General features: G+C 37.9%; 1 protein-coding gene across 1 annotated transcript in view; it reads right to left on the bottom strand.

Annotated features, from left to right (window-relative positions):
- Positions 1 to 15,271, bottom strand: part of RNF115 (ring finger protein 115) — a 51,798-nt gene that overhangs the window by 35,899 nt on the left and 628 nt on the right. The gene's annotated exons all lie outside the window — the stretch shown is intronic.

The following is a 15,271-nucleotide window of genomic DNA, read 5'->3' as shown; positions in this document are numbered from 1 at the left end:
CATTCTTCTTTGTAAGATCACCAAAATCTAAAAGAACCTCTCTCAGGTTCTAATCAGATAGTCTCTATAACCCCTAATGACAGGGTTCTGAGAAGATATGCAGTATCTCCCTATATCTAAATATAAGTACTTTATTCTTGTCTAAACTCCTATCCATTGCTCAATCATATTTACCTTAAGTTGGGTTTGTTTTTTTTTTAACTCCTGTATTTGAACTTTAAAGTTTCATGCAGTTTTGGTCTTTTCATCAAAAATGCTTGGAAGTCCTCTTTTTCATTAAAAATTCATTTCCCCCCCTTTAATGATTATGTTCAGTTTTGCTGGTAAATTATTCTTAGCAGTAATCTTATATCCTTTGCCTTCTGAAATAGTTTTCCAAGCTCTCTGCTCCTTATTAGTTTTTTTTTTTCTGCTCCTTATTAGTGATGGTTGCTAAATCATTTGTAACCCTGTGAAAACTGGATGAAGATTTAGTTTCCACCAAATTATGAAACTTAAATCAGAAAAATGAAATTGAAACTTAAGAAATGAAGGCTAGCACAGAACAAGGGGAAAAAAATTATGGGGTGGAGACTCAGAATTGCAAAGGACTATAAAATGTAATCAGAGGTGGGGACTTAGTCAAAAATGAAAGGGAAGAATTTAATTAAAGACATATTCAATTGAGGGGAGGAGACAGAGTGATGATTTAACTAGGAGTAGAGGCTCATATTGTAAGATTAGGCACTTCAGTTTAGGCTGTGATCTCGATAGTAATCAATCAATGGGAAGAGACTTCCATTTCCGGTGACAATATAAAAATACTTATCTACTGATTGCAAGTGTGCCTATTCTAGAGTCGCATACTTCTACACTTGTGTTATTAAAGACTTAACTTTCCCTCTCCCAAGTCCAATGGAATTATTTCCTTCTACCTTAAATTGTGTTTCCTCAGAACTCCAATTCTTTCTTTCTAGCTGCTTGTAGCATTTTTTATGTGACCTGGAAGCTCTAATATTCCTGGGAATTTTCATTTCCACTTTACCCTCTAGTTCTAAGTTCAATTGGTCAACAAATACCTGCTGTATGCCAGACATAGAACTAAAACCCAGGCTAACAAAAACAAAAGGCAGTCCTTGCCCTCAAGGAACTCACCGTCTAAAGGGGGAAATAACCAGCTAGTGTAATGCCGGAGAAACTGAGACAGGACAGAGATTAGAGAACAATTTGATTATTAATTTATTGGAGAGTAAATCAATTGACTGGATAGGACTCTCGTCGAAAAGTATCCAGCCCTGAATATCAGACAGCAAGATTTTTTTATAGGATAATAAGAACAATGATATAATGGGAGGAGGTATCTAGATGGGGATAACCTCATGGAGGGAGGCACTTAGAATGACAAAATGGAGGGAGGTACTGGAGAAGTTACTGATATTCTAATGATGTCTAAAATGGAAAGACCTTTATCCTAGCAAACATTAAGAAGGAATGATTATAGCCTGGGGTTTTGGGGCAGAGTAACTGAGGTAGGAGGACCTCAAGAAGACTATGGCATAACACTAGCAAATATGTACAAACAAGAGACATCACAGAAAACAATAAATAATTGGGGGGGGGGTGCACTAGAATTGAGAGATGCAAAGGGATTCCTATAGAAAATGAAATTTTACTGGAACTTGAGCGGAGTGGTTTTTCTCTTTCTCTTTTTTTTTTTGTCCCGATGAAGAAGTCCTGGTCAGTAAGATGATTTGACAGAGAAAGCAGGGAAGAGCACTGTCAGAGACCAGCTCAACCATATAGGCTCACTCCCTGTGGGGTCTTGGATAACCCGACTTATATATCAATAGAAACCCAAGTTATATCAAACCCTCCAGGTTAAAGTTCTCCTATAAATCTGTCCATGGCCTATGCCATTTGTTCTGAACCTTGTTTGGGTTAGCCCAGGAACGTGTTCTGCCTGTGGTATGTCTCTTCCCATTATATACCCCAGGTCTCTCCCACACATCATTGTAACTTTTTTAGGGTACTGAACTTCTTTTTGGATTTAGAGTGCCAGTCAATGGCATAGTCCCAGTCCCACCTCATAGTGGGTTACCTTTCTCTTGGTTGACTGTGAGTTCTCCTAAGGAATTTGTCCTTTCCTTGCTAACTGTATGTTCTCCTAAATCTATTGCATATTTAACACTTCAGGAGTTTATTATGTCTCTCAAGCGAACATAATCATTAAGGGAAAAATGTGAATTGTTAATTAAGTCAAAGTCAGTCTAAGCATGGCCCTCTGCCTCATGAAGTCTTTTCCCTCTTTCCTCCCACATGGTGTCTCCCCTAAATTTGCTATGCTTCTCAATTCTACTTCTTATAGCTAACTCTCTTTTAGGGTGCTAAATTCCTTTCATGATCTAGCCTCCCAGATAAAGGCATGCCAACCTCATGGGGTGTTTCCTTTTTACTAGTAAATGATTAGGGAACTTGCCCTTTCCATAAAACCTCTTATGCTCTTCCAACTTGATTTTATTTTTAACCATTCCTGGTGTCTGCTGTAGCTCTTTATTTTGTCTATAACCTCTTCTCTGAAATAAAACTACCTTTTGTCAAAGAGGATGGCCATTGTGAATTCTTCATATGACTGAACACTAAAATTTGGTGCCTACCATCATCTAGGGTCTATATCAACCACTTTAACGTGACCAACCTCAACATTTGATGCTAACTGCTCACTTCAATCTCATCATTTGGTGCTGTATCTCAAATACATCAATGGCATTCAGATAGTCCAATGATGCTTAAATTTCTTTTTCTCCTCAATCTCTTGGATAAGCATAATGTCGTCTTCTATTTTTTCAATCTTTTGACTTCATTTTGATATTTGTTATCTCATATAGATGCGTTTTTATTTGGCTCATTCTAAAGATTAGGGAGTTTGTTACATGAGTAAGGTTTTATAACTCTTGTACCTCTAATTTTTCTTCAGTAGCTCTTATTTCTTTTCCACTTTTTCCCCTCTAGTGTTCTCATTTCGTTAATAAAAACATTCCCCAGTATGGAGTGAGACCTCCTTTTGCCATGAAGCACTACCTCTCTTTGACACCACAGTGTTGTAACAAAGTGTATTATACCACACCCATTCTCCAGTGAGCACAGTCTCTCTCCCTATGATGACCAGGGCTAGAAAAATGACTCACTATGATGTTTTCTTGGATTGCCCTATCAGGATTCAGTCTTGTGAATTTTCTAGCTCTGTCTGGCAGAATTGGAGGTAATATTCAATGTATTCTTCCTGCCGCTTGGCTCTGCTCACCCCATTCCCAGATGATTTCTTATCTGCCAGATCTTACTGGGCCTTTTCTCAGTTCTCATCCTTCTTGAACTCTCTGCAGCTTGACACTGCTGATCAATCTCTTCCCCTTGATACCTTCCTCTAGGTTTTTGTGACATTACACTCCTCTATTTTTCTTCCTAATTGTCTTAAGTAAACAGGGAAGGAAGATGGTCAGAGGGGTCAAAGAAAATGAGGATTCCAAAAAGGCCACCAGATTTGTAATTCAGAAATCACTGGTGAATGGGTAAAGCTGAGTCTGGACTGAGAAGGGGGGGAGAGGGGGGGAGGGTGAGGCAGAGCTTGCGTCCTATCAATGAGGAGACCTGGGAAAGGGAGGAGTGGCCTCTGCCACAACACTGGAGCTGCAGCAGAAGGGCTTGGCAAGTCTAAAAGATAGCTATGACTGAAGCTGCCAAATGCTACTGAACAAAATGAAAGAAAGCAGAAAGATCCCAGACCACTCCTTTCTTCATGAAACTCTGAAGGCAAATAATAGTATAAACATGATTTCTCACTGAACTCAGACACTACTGCTGCAGAGCCATCCAACAACCATTTGTTGGAATGATGCCAACAAAATAGTTCCAACAAACATAAGAAAGTCAAAAGAAACAAGCCCCATGAAGATAGAGGCAGGTAACTGTTCCAATTGAGACTACAGTCACATATTTTGAAGACCCAAAAAGGGAAGTTCTCACCACCAAAGTCTATGGCACTGTCAAATGGTTCAACATCAGAAACTGAAGTGAAACTCTCCAACAATTGGCTTAACACTCAAGAGTTACGACATGACCCAATAAGGGTACATGTTCCTTATTAAATAGACTATTTTTCTAAAAGATTAACTGTTAGTTTCCCTTCTCCAATCCATCCTCCAAACAACTGCTAAAATAACCTTCCTAAAACAAAGGTCTGACCTCAAGGACTGCCAATGGCTTCCTATTGCTCAAGGATAAGATACACATTCATCAGCTTGATATCACCCTGTCTTTTCAGATTTACTGAATGTTATTTTTCTTCAAGCATTCTACATTTTAGTCTAACTGATTTATTCATTATTCCAGGTATTTCATATTCTCCTGTCTCATGCTTTTGCATGTATCTCAAGCTTGGAATTCAAGCCTCTTCCCCTTCCTTCAAGGCTCACCCATACACACTCTTAGGAAAACTTTTCCTGCCTTCCTTAGTAGCTGGGACTTGCTCTTGGCTCAAGTTTTCCTGTAGATAAAGTACAATCAAAAACCTCATACTGGACTGTAAACTTCCTGAGAGTAGGGCTAATTTTCCTCTTGTCTTTGAGTTGCCAGCATCAGCAGAATGCTAGGTAAATAAGCACTTGCTGGATTGGACCCCAAATAGAACACTAGGGGCCAACTGGGTTTTTTTTTTTTTTTTCTGATGACTTCCTTAATTTCTTTTATGGACACAGGAGCTTTCTTCTTCAGCAAAATAAAAATAAGGTCCTTCTCTACTCAACTCCAGTGTTCTTTCTAAATATCAGCTGGATGTCATCACAGAGGTACAGCACTAAACATTCATTTCAATGGAAGCATTTCAGTATTAAATCCTCCATAGGGGAATTAAAAAAAAAGTCTCAGGGAATTTTCCCTTGGCTACAAAGCAAAAGACAAGAGATACCCTAAGAAATTTCTGGAAGAGACAAAAGAAAGTATCTTACTGATAGGGGAACCCTGAAACTGTCCTCCTTGAACTTTGGGGTGAGCCCTGAAACTCTCCTGAGAGGGATCCACACTTTGGGGCAGTTAAGTGGTTTCATTAAAATTGACCCAGGACCACTCCCTACTACTTAGCTCAAACTTAAGTGGTCTCATTTATCTGGAGATCTAGACTTGATATTTCTAGCAACATCTATTGAGTTGAAGTAAGTGGTATCATTCTACTGCACAATACTGTGCCACTCACAAACTTGGGGCATGGAAGACAGTACTGTGGCTGGGAGGCAAAGTTTCTAGGAAAACAGTTTTAACTATAATAAATATCAAAAGCAACCATTTCATCCCTTCTTAAAAAAACAACAACAACAACAACAACAACAACAAAAAAACCCTCCAACTTCTCTAATGGTATAAAATATTCAATTGTTGAAAACTTTACTCATACCAAAAGAAAGGAAAAGTTGCATTTTAGCAATCCCCAAGTTACATTTAGTTTTGAAATATACTACATTAATTTCCAGGTACAATTTACCTTCTTAATTATATCTCATTCAGCATCTCATTGGAATAAGAATTAATATATCATAATATCTTTGCAAATTATCATGCCAAATACAATAGGCCAACAAGAAGCAAACAGAATGGCAGCAAGATGAAAGCATGGAATTAACCTCTATAATTAAAAATGCTATTTTGTTTTAAAATCTTTGTAACAGAAGATGTGCTGGATAGAGGATAATCAGAAACTAATGAGGTCTAAGATGTGAGCAGCATCACTGCTATTTTAGATGGTGTACCGGGCCTGGAAGCAAGAAGATGTGAATTGAAAGCCAGTCTCAGAAACCTGTGTGACCCTAGGTAAGTCACTTCACTCTGTCTGCCTCAGTACCTCCTTATACATAAAATGAGCTATAGGAAGAAATGGCAAACCACTCAATATCTGTGCCAAGAAAACCTCAAATGGGGTCAAAAATGGGGGTCGTGACTAAAGTGACTGAAAGATCACAAAATGATACATAAAGGCCAAAGGGAGTAAAACTTTTTTTAAAGGAAAAAAGGAGAAACAAAAGAAATTTTGGTGTCAGATCTTTAACTTAATATCTCCCCTTAGCAAGAATGGTAGTAATTAACCTTATCCTCTGGGAAATAGCAGATAAACTGGAGGGATGACCAATCTTGAAGTAAGGCAGACTTGTTCAAGGCCTGCCTGTCTCACATCCTAGCTGGGAGACCCTGGACAATTTCATACTTGGAGTTCCCATATTAATGAAATCACAGGTTATCGTTGGGGGGAAAAAATCCTGCTGGTATCTTCCTATAGAAAGAAGAGTTGATTGTCTTCTAGTTAGCGATGAAGTTTATACACATCCAACAAGACATTCAAAGAGAACTGAAGAAAAAACCTGAGAAATTTCTGAGTTCAGAATAGTCCAACTCTATAGGTCTCAAATCTACTATCCACTCAAAAGCTTCCAACTGCCCTGCAGAAATTTTCATCAATATAAAATTCTACCTGGGATTCAGTTATTGACTGCTCCATAAATATGGTGTCTCACAGAGGCACACTTATAGCACCCTGGGGGTTATTATAAAGCCAGCAGATAATGAGTTAAAAACATTTTTAAAACCAAGAAGCTCAAGGAAACAAGTGTACCTGTAAAACCGAATTAAGAAGGCAATTATTTCACTTCACAGTTACCAGCTGAATTCATATCAAGGATCTGACACTGTTATTCAACAACATGTAGCAAATATTCTTTAAGTGAATTACAGAGGCAAAGTTTTAAGGCAGTAATGAACAAAGTAGCTCTGTTATCACACCTTCAATCCTAGTATCTTAAATACTGGCCATTCCTCTTGTAGTAGAGAGTTAAGGAAGCTAAAATATTTGTGGCCTTGACGCCATAGATTCTTAATGTTTCTAAATTAATCATAAAATTCCAGTCAAGCTTATTTCAGCAGATATCTTAGGTTTAAAGTACTGTACTAGGGGATAAAAACAATAACAACAACATAAGAAACTCCCTTTTAGCTAGAAGCCAAATAACCTGAAAAACCAAATCACAGAACCATCAGATCATAAAACTGGAAGAAAAGTAAGAAATTTATTTCAAACTCATCTTAGGGAAAACAAACAAACAAACAAACCAACCCAAAACCAAAACGGAGGCCCAAAGGAATTAAGTGACCATGGTATTCTCCACAAAATCACTGATACCTATCATAACTACTTGGAGCTACTAAAAGATAAATAGGGGCCTGCTGCAGAAATACCCATGGAAATAGCTGACCCTGTGACTGTGCAAAATTTGGAATGATGCTCTCAGTTCCAAAGTATGTGGTTAAAGTTTCTTCTGGAAACCTTTTCTTACAATTCTCTGAACTAAGTGTACAAAAAGTCTGATGACCTATGTATAAGCTATATTATTTTGAGTTGTACTGTCAAGCAATGTGTCAAGAATTAATTTTTAGCCAAGACCTCCCCCTTTAGACAGATAAGATGGGAGGAATTCATCTTTATATCATTAAAATATAAAAACAATTTTGTTTAAATCGGGAATAAAACTGTTAGATTGGACAAGTCATTGGCTGGCTTCAAAAGTGTTATTGTTTACTATCATATCATCAAAAAAAATCCATTTTTTAATATTACCCCTTTTGTTTTACTTTCATCCCAGATTTCTGAAGCTCCAAGTGATCTGAGCTGTGCACACTTCATTCTCCTTCCTAATTAGCTCTGCTTCATGCTTCAAACATTAAGCCCTTTCAGTAGAGTGTAAAGATTTTTTTAAATCAGAAACTTAGACCCCTTTTTTAAACAATGATGAAATTACTAAAGGCACCCTGTGTCTAATAGGCTTTATGCACATATACAAAAATTAATTGAATGAATTTGGATAATATAAATTTCATTAAAAAATAAAAGCTAAGAAGTGATCACAGTAAGCGAGAGTTTGGCAAGAAATACTCTGGTAATCTTATAAACTTTATTCTTCCATAGTACCTGATATGTGTGAATCAAACAGATAGTGCAAAGGAGTTTACAAGGCAGGAATTTTTTTTTCCTCCTAAACCTTATATATCATATCTAGAACTTCACAAAGTTTAGCTCCACCACCCCAAGGTTTTTGTACCTATTTATTCAGATTATATAGCCCTTTAGATTTGCTTAGCATTTACCTCCTAACAATCTAATAAGGCAGAAACTATTGTCAGAGGAAGGATTCAAACCCAAGACTCCTGAGGCTCTTTTCACTATACTGCAGGCTGTCATGATTGTACTAATGATACCAACTAACACCAATGATATGAAAGATATTAACAATAACCCCAAAATATATAGATATAAAGGCAAAACAAAAACAACTATAGCAATTCTTTTATTTGGAGAATGGAAATTTGGTTATAAACTAAACAAGCCAATGCTTCTTTACATCTGTATAAAACTTTGCATAGTCTCACAAAAATCCTGGGAGATAAACAGAGTATGTATTCCTCCCATTTTTTGATATTATGATACCTAGTATGTTTTATAGGGGAGAAAATTATTCAAGCTATATTTTAATCAGCTTATTTAATAATGGTTTTTGTGTTTAAAAGGTTCTGACACAACAGTAAAACATAAGTATCTCTTTATTCAGTTTATACACTTCACCTAAAATAAAAAACCAATAATTTCTGGTGATTTATCACACTAAGCCTGACAAATTTAAAGTGTATTTTTAATTCATCATTATGTTACCAGCACTTCAACAATCTATTTCTGACTTTGAAAGTGAACAACCCAAAACAAGCAGCGAAAGCTGATTTGACATAGCTGTCTTACTAACAAGTATGTTATCACACAAACAGGTAAACAGTGTGACTTACAAACATACTCTCTCAGCAATCCTGAGACAAGGGTTTTGAGTTGGCTCAAAGAGGAAACAATTGACATATTTGTTTTACAGAGATTCTTCTCTCACTTCATTAAAAAATGGGAGAGGAAAAGGGAGAAGGAAAAAGAGTAATAAGGGAAGGGTACAAGAAAGGGGAAGGGATTCAAAGGGAGGAGGAAGGGATACTAAAGTGGGAGAGCTGCGTGACTCAAATGCTAATGTTACAAAATATTTTCTCAAACCAACACTTTGTAGCTCAAAACAAATTTTAGGTATCACCCCTAAGACCTTTGCCAAGACCTTATCAAGCTTCTGCTCTAAACACACACAATGAGTTCAGCTCTAACCATATTCCAAAGTCAGTGCCCTAATAGCTAACAGAAAAATAAAACCAACCAAAGAAATAGTATGAGAGGAAATGTACCTTATTCTCTCATTCCAACAATAGAAGAGCCCCCAAAAATAATGAAATACCTTGTTTAATGAACTAATCAATTGCTTATGTGTAAAGAAATCATTTGAGAACTACAAAAAATTGTTAAGCTATGCTCAGGGCTTTGTCTTTCTTCAGGAACTGCTCAAGGTATGTGAATAATAGTATTTCTCAGTCTTAGGCTATTATGCAGCCAAGGATTTTCGCGTTCTCTCCAAGCACTTAAGCTCCCAGTAAGTAGACCACCGGATCATTTCATAAGTGGGTATGTCAGAGTAAAGGGGTTAATCAGGTAACTTCTCTCCATTCACAGGATAAGCTGGCTTGAATTGGTTCAAATTATAGCCAGTGTGTCATTTTCAAGAACAAGAGCTAGACACAAGGACACACCTTCCTAGGCTGATGAAGGCATTCTCAGCAGCACAGAGCACACAAAGTAGACTCGGTGTCTATCATGACAAGATACTGACTGAAGGTCTACGGGGGAAGGGAGGGGGGGGGGGGTCTGTTTTCTACTTTTGTTTTCAAACTGGTATTTCTAGCTGTCTTACTAAGTTACGTGCAACGTTACTATTTCATTTAGCTTCCAACTAACAAAGATTTGGATACTCTTCTTTTAGATATCACTTCTGCGGTGTGTAACCTGAGAAGAGTGATCCAAATCCTCTGGTCTCAGGAACTACAGCGACAACAGATATTGCTGCAAGGGATCAGCAAATACAAACTACTGAATTCTAGTCTCAGATCTGAACAATACTTCTATTAGGCCCTTGGCTGAAGTTCAGCTTTTCAATCTAAAAGTCTAATCAGATTCATACTCTTTGACAAAATGATCTCACTACCAAGCATATGCCCCAACGAAGTCACTGAGAGAAACTATGGCAATTGATGTGACAAAGTATTCCTAACCATAAACTTAGTGAATGCAAAAATACTTGAAATGGAAATAATGGGTATCCATTGACTAGAAAACAGCTGGAAAATTTGTGGTATCAGAATGCAATGCATCATAAGAAATATTGTACAACACGCAGAAAGAAATTCAGAGAAACCTGGAAAGTCTTGCATGAAGTTAGTAAGTGTAACTTCAACTCAAGTTATAAACAGTGTCATCTGTGTCATCTTCATCTCCAACATCATGAACAAATAAGAAAAATAGAGTCCTGGGTTACTGACAAGGTGAAAAGAAAGCAGAACCATGAAAACAACATATCTCATTATTGCAATAATGTAAATAATGCTAAATGATGAACTATAATGAACAATCTCAGAATGAGAAAATTGTTAATTAACATACCTTACTCCTTCAATGTCAGTTAGCTTTGCTTAAATTGTCTTTGCTGTCTGTTACAAGAAAAGATTCAAAGGGGAAAGCATTAAAAGAAAGTGATTGTTATGTTTAAAAAAAAAAAAAGATTTTTTTTTTAAATAAAAAAGAAATCTCTGTAGGGATCCAAAATTAGAAGTCAGAGTTAAACACTAACATGAAACCTTAGATATCAAGAGTATGAGAGAGAAAAGTCCAGAATTCACCAACTTATTTATTCCTATGCCCTTTTTCCAATTTGATCCCCAAGTAAAGTATAAAGTGACGAATTCCTTTCTTTTCCATTTCCATATAATTTGCATTTATAGAACATTAATATAAGTTTGCAACCCTTTATCCTTATGACCTGATGAAGCAGCAAGTACAAATATTACTGCCATTTTACAGACTGGGAAACTGAGATTCTGAATAATTAAGTGATCTTACAGTGTTTGAGAACACAATAAGGGCCCATGCTTGCAAATTCAGCACTCTAGTCATTAACCCATCCTCTTCTGAACAGAGGCACAGATTATAAAATCTTCTAAACGTGAAGATATAACCCTTATATAACCTTCATTTCCAGGCACATAAGAAAATTCAGCATTCTGACTATTCCATTATATGATGGTCCCAAAGACAAGTCTGTAATGTCTTTATCTGTAATATATTTATGTTTCTATCTTGTCTAAGTGTTACCTACAGCAAGACTTCTTAAACTTTTCACTTAATAAATTTTTACATGATCTGGAGTCTATAAATATATAAAACAGGTCTATAAATCAAACATTTACTGATGATAAATCATTATTTCAACCCCCACATTCAGTCATGAGACCCCACATGGTGTTCCAAACCACAGTTTAAGAAGATGGGACCCAGACTATTTTCTGACAATTTCCTGACTTGTTTTCTGGATGACATATGCCAACACATTTATCTGATTATATTCCCAAAATTTACATGCTACCACACATATCTGGAACTATCCCCTTCATATGGTTCCCAAAGCCTTGTTTCACACTCATTTTCTCATTTAAAATATTTTAACTAGAGAACATTGGTTCAACTCATAATAGAGCAACCTTCCCAATGAGATAAGCAAGAGTTTCAACAGTCTTCAGGAATTCCAGACCCTCAAACCCATCTCAAACCACTAAACTGCTTCTTAAGTTCAGTGTCAGACATCACCTACCTATTGGCTTTCTCAGAAAATTATGGAAACCGCAAAAAGGAAATTCATCTAGCTTAGACTTTAATCCTCACATAGCCTCTGAAAAACAACTTTTTCCAGAATGTATATTTCCTTGTGGTTTGTTAAGGCAAAGTTTTTCTGTACAAGTTATTATAAAAGTTACCTTAAAACTCTCATCACTCTTCAAACTGCTCAACCAGCTGCCTACCTAGAACAGTGCCATTCTAGACAACACTTTTCTAATGAAAATGATTTTCAAATGGGTCCAATATGGTAGCTAGATTATGCATAAAGTTCCACAGTTGTGTGTCTTATATAGAAAATGATTTTCAGTTAAGGTTAAAATATTTGTTGTGGTTTGTAAAGGACTCTGAGATCTATGAGTAATGGGTTTAATAGGTCCCTATTTATTTTCTGTCACTTTGATGGTTAGGACAATGAGGCAAATATTAGGTTTTTTTCAACATAAAAGCACTAGAAATGTTAGATACTCAAGATCTCTTCTTTAGAATATATTTTAAATTCTAGGATTAGAACCAACTAAATTCTTCATACTTTTGTCCTATTTAAGGAGGAAAATGTTTCTACTTAGAAAAAGAACGTGTACTGTAATAATGTGGTCTCTCAAAACAGAAAAGCAAATGAGAAGCAAAATGTGCTGCCAGAATCACTGAAGGTAATTTCATTTTCAGTTCTAAAATCCCCTTCATAATTTACCCATGATTGTGTCTGTTATTCTCTGCTTTCAAAATGAATTCTTGTTCTCTTTAGCTGTGGTGGATCTGAACCAAAAGCATATGCACAAAAGACTCGGGATGAAGGGATTTCTTTACTAGACTAAACCTACTAACAGGCTTCAGCCTATCCATGCAGCAACCCTCTGAACATTTCCTATGCCTATGAGTGAGCATAGACCCAGAACAACTTTGTCTTTTGATAGGACCATTAAAATATTATCAGCCAATCTTTCAGAATGGTAAAACACACTAAATGATGAAAAAAGGTGACCAAATACAGAGGGGCAATTTCAGAGAGAAATCCTATAATTCATAGCTATTGATATCTGTAAACACTTTCAGAAACACTAAGATGACCTAAATCCCGGAAGAAGATCTTTCTAATTCTTGCTAAAATGAGATGAAACTGGCTTATGCACTAGTGCTTTGTACCTTTGATTTAAAATATATCATTATCTTGCATTACTAACATGATGCAGAAGGATACAGATCTGTAAAAGTTGGTTCATTCATCATAACCACATCTCTTAAACTAACCAGGCACAATGACAATGAAATAGTACAGCTTTAGGGCAGTCCCCTCTACCAATACTGCAAAAACCTACCCAAGGTGCTCATTAAAGGCCAATGGAAATTTGATAGAGTCCCTGATGCACAGAGAGGACAGATCTCGTGGGGGGATGGTGCTGCAGTCACCCAACTAGTACAGTAAAAATCAGCTCCCCAGGAGGAATATCAACCAAACTTTAAAAAGCCTTTTTGCATGTGAAGCTGAGCTGAGCTTACCTCATTCATCCAGAGGCATAATAATAGCACTCAAGGTCACTAAAAAAGATGTGAAAAGAGTTCAATACTTTTGAAGCGCTATCAGTCCATAGCACAATGGACAAATAGCCAGCCTCTAAGCTAGAAAGAAGTGGGTTCAAATCCTATGTCTATCCCACCTCAGTTATGTGATCCAAGACAAATCACACCACCTGCAGAAAAGAAGCTGCAGGAGTTGCTGACCTCTATTGAGACCAATGAAATCACAGGACCAGTTCCTAGCCCTTCCTTTTGTTTCCATATGAAGATTTTGTTAATGACCTATCATATACTTTGGGGTGCTTTTCTACTAGGAGTTAGCAGATTATAATGATCCCGATACTTTTTGGTGTGTTTTCCTTGTGACTCAAGGTATATCTTCTCAAAAGGTTAGAAATATAGTTTTTGACCCTAGACTGTAGTGATTCATTAACAAATATAGCACAACTAAATTACAAACCTAAACTCGGACAACTGTTTTCTACACAACCATTTATGATTCAGTTTATCCTACTTCTAAGAAGGGCAAAACACTAAGCAGAAAAGCAAGAAGAGTTAAAGATAATCAAACCCAAATATGCTTTATGTATTTCCCTCTTCGGATTTCCACCTTTACATGCAGCATTTCCCAGCACCTGGGATACCTTCCACCTGCCTCCTTCCTAAAATTTTTTTATCCTTCCCAAAACTCTACTAAAGCCCTGTCACTTCTTACACAATTCCAGTTCAAAACTAGTTTTTTCTCTCCTAATTCCTTTAGTGTTTATCACTGCCAACATTTACTCAGAATTAACAATAAAAGACAGCAAGAACTGCTCTCTTCAGTCTTCCAAGTTCCTTGAGGATGGGGGCTCTGTAACATTTCTTGGTATTGCCAAGTGTGTTCACAGTACCTATGCCTTGTTTAGTCACAGCAGGCGCTTGGTAAGTATTTTACTGAGGCCTAACCCAACTATATAGAGTATGCCAAAACTAAAAAAGTCTGGTGGATTCCTTTGCATGACACTGTTATTTCTATTGCGCCTTTAGAAAACACCTTAGAATATTCAAAGGGGTGGGGGGAGAGATAGTTGTATTAGGGAACAAACAGGGAAACAGCAAAAGTACTAAACGTTTCCTTGAGTTTTCCATTTCAGGCTCCTACAGTAATACGGAGAACAGGAGGTTAAAGAGCAGAACAGAGGAGAGGCTGCGGCTGCTCCACAAATTCCACAGCATGGCACAGATCACACAGGCCCAACCAGAGCTGAGATTCCTTCTCCCTGATCCTGAGGTCAACGAAGGTTTCCAGGTCGGCTTGACAGGGAGAGCAAGAGAGCTGCTCTTCCCAAAGGAATCAAAACGCTGTGGGAAAACTGCCAAGTCAGCAACCAAGATCGAGCAGCAGAGATGAAACTGAAGATGGCTTTGGAGGGTGTGGGGGAAACAGAGCAGAAGAAAACAAATTCAAGCCCAATTCTTTCTAGATTAAATTCAGGAGCAGGACCTTCCGCTGGCAGACACTTCCCTGCCCACAGCATTGGGACGGCTGAGAGTCCCGGCTTTGCCAAGAGCACTTGGCGCTGTGTCTGGGCTGGAGGCTGCCCTTAACCCCGTACCTGGAGGGAAGCATGGGCCCCTCGGAAGCACAGGAAGAGCCCGAAGCCGCCCAGGGAACGTGCTTCAGTGTGTGCCCGCACCGCGGACCAAGCCCCGGGGCGGGGGCGGGGGGCAGCTTCCCTTCGGAGGACAAAGAGGGAGTCCAGCAGAACCAGGTGAACACCAGCTGTACGTCAGAGAATGCAGTAGCCTACATTCTGCTCCTGCAGCACTTTTTTCAATGAGGGGGGTGGGGGTGGAACGGTGAGAAGAGCTGCCTGACACCAGGACCCGAGGTCCCCTGCTGAAACAAGGCAGCCCTCCCAGGCAGTGCAGAGAGGGGAGGGCAGCCGGGCTCCTTCA

The sequence above is a fragment of the Antechinus flavipes genome, chromosome 4, assembly GCF_016432865.1.
Source record: "Antechinus flavipes isolate AdamAnt ecotype Samford, QLD, Australia chromosome 4, AdamAnt_v2, whole genome shotgun sequence".
Taxonomy (NCBI): Eukaryota; Metazoa; Chordata; class Mammalia; order Dasyuromorphia; family Dasyuridae; genus Antechinus; species Antechinus flavipes.
Note: the sequence above shows the minus strand (reverse complement) of the source record. Positions and strands in the feature narration are given on the sequence as shown.